The sequence below is a fragment of the Musa acuminata genome, unplaced genomic scaffold (genome assembly GCF_036884655.1).
Source record: "Musa acuminata AAA Group cultivar baxijiao unplaced genomic scaffold, Cavendish_Baxijiao_AAA HiC_scaffold_642, whole genome shotgun sequence".
Lineage (NCBI taxonomy): Eukaryota > Viridiplantae > Streptophyta > Magnoliopsida > Zingiberales > Musaceae > Musa > Musa acuminata.
Window position 1 is genome coordinate 125,001 of NW_027020880.1, and position 2,500 is coordinate 127,500.

The following is a 2,500-nucleotide window of genomic DNA, read 5'->3' on the forward strand; positions in this document are numbered from 1 at the left end:
TGCCACCCGGGGGGTTCCAGGGTGCTGAGATGGCTGACGTTTTGCTCCGCTCTCGACGGTCACCGCGCAATGCAAGAACAGGCCAAAAACTGGCCAAAACGGCCCAAAAACGGGCCAAAACTGGCCATTTTTGGCTGCACGAGCGAGCGGCGAGCGGCGGACAGCGAGCGAAGCGAGAGGCAGCACCGTCCCTGCTATACGAAAGCCCCATCCAGCCCTGTGCCACCCGGGGGGTTCCAGGGTGCTGAGATGGCTGACGTTTTGCTCCGCTCTCGACGGTCACCGCGCAATGCAAGAACAGGCCAAAAACTGGCCAAAACGGCCCAAAAACGGGCCAAAACTGGCCATTTTTGGCTGCACGAGCGAGCGGCGAGCGGCGGACAGCGAGCGAAGCGAGAGGCAGCACCGTCCCTGCTATACGAAAGCCCCATCCAGCCCTGTGCCACCCGGGGGGTTCCAGGGTGCTGAGATGGCTGACGTTTTGCTCCGCTCTCGACGGTCACCGCGCAATGCAAGAACAGGCCAAAAACTGGCCAAAACGGCCCAAAAACGGGCCAAAACTGGCCATTTTTGGCTGCGCGAGCGAGCGGCGAGCGGCGGACAGCGAGCGAAGCGAGAGGCAGCACCGTCCCTGCTATACGAAAGCCCCATCCAGCCCTGTGCCACCCGGGGGGTTCCAGGGTGCTGAGATGGCTGACGTTTTGCTCCGCTCTCGACGGTCACCGCGCAATGCAAGAACAGGCCAAAAACTGGCCAAAACGGCCCAAAAACGGGCCAAAACTGGCCATTTTTGGCTGCACGAGCGAGCGGCGAGCGGCGGACAGCGAGCGAAGCGAGAGGCAGCACCGTCCCTGCTATACGAAAGCCCCATCCAGCCCTGTGCCACCCGGGGGGTTCCAGGGTGCTGAGATGGCTGACGTTTTGCTCCGCTCTCGACGGTCACCGCGCAATGCAAGAACAGGCCAAAAACTGGCCAAAACGGCCCAAAAACGGGCCAAAACTGGCCATTTTTGGCTGCACGAGCGAGCGGCGAGCGGCGGACAGCGAGCGAAGCGAGAGGCAGCACCGTCCCTGCTATACGAAAGCCCCATCCAGCCCTGTGCCACCCGGGGGGTTCCAGGGTGCTGAGATGGCTGACGTTTTGCTCCGCTCTCGACGGTCACCGCGCAATGCAAGAACAGGCCAAAAACTGGCCAAAACGGCCCAAAAACGGGCCAAAACTGGCCATTTTTGGCTGCACGAGCGAGCGGCGAGCGGCGGACAGCGAGCGAAGCGAGAGGCAGCACCGTCCCTGCTATACGAAAGCCCCATCCAGCCCTGTGCCACCCGGGGGGTTCCAGGGTGCTGAGATGGCTGACGTTTTGCTCCGCTCTCGACGGTCACCGCGCAATGCAAGAACAGGCCAAAAACTGGCCAAAACGGCCCAAAAACGGGCCAAAACTGGCCATTTTTGGCTGCGCGAGCGAGCGGCGAGCGGCGGACAGCGAGCGAAGCGAGAGGCAGCACCGTCCCTGCTATACGAAAGCCCCATCCAGCCCTGTGCCACCCGGGGGGTTCCAGGGTGCTGAGATGGCTGACGTTTTGCTCCGCTCTCGACGGTCACCGCGCAATGCAAGAACAGGCCAAAAACTGGCCAAAACGGCCCAAAAACGGGCCAAAACTGGCCATTTTTGGCTGCACGAGCGAGCGGCGAGCGGCGGACAGCGAGCGAAGCGAGAGGCAGCACCGTCCCTGCTATACGAAAGCCCCATCCAGCCCTGTGCCACCCGGGGGGTTCCAGGGTGCTGAGATGGCTGACGTTTTGCTCCGCTCTCGACGGCGCGCAATGCAAGAACAGGCCAAAAACTGGCCAAAACGGCCCAAAAACGGGCCAAAACTGGCCATTTTTGGCTGCACGAGCGAGCGGCGAGCGGCGGACAGCGAGCGAAGCGAGAGGCAGCACCGTCCCTGCTATACGAAAGCCCCATCCAGCCCTGTGCCACCCGGGGGGTTCCAGGGTGCTGAGATGGCTGACGTTTTGCTCCGCTCTCGACGGTCACCGCGCAATGCAAGAACAGGCCAAAAACTGGCCAAAACGGCCCAAAAACGGGCCAAAACTGGCCATTTTTGGCTGCACGAGCGAGCGGCGAGCGGCGGACAGCGAGCGAAGCGAGAGGCAGCACCGTCCCTGCTATACGAAAGCCCCATCCAGCCCTGTGCCACCCGGGGGGTTCCAGGGTGCTGAGATGGCTGACGTTTTGCTCCGCTCTCGACGGTCACCGCGCAATGCAAGAACAGGCCAAAAACTGGCCAAAACGGCCCAAAAACGGGCCAAAACTGGCCATTTTTGGCTGCACGAGCGAGCGGCGAGCGGCGGACAGCGAGCGAAGCGAGAGGCAGCACCGTCCCTGCTATACGAAAGCCCCATCCAGCCCTGTGCCACCCGGGGGGTTCCAGGGTGCTGAGATGGCTGACGTTTTGCTCCGCTCTCGACGGTCACCGCGCAATGCAAGAACAGGCC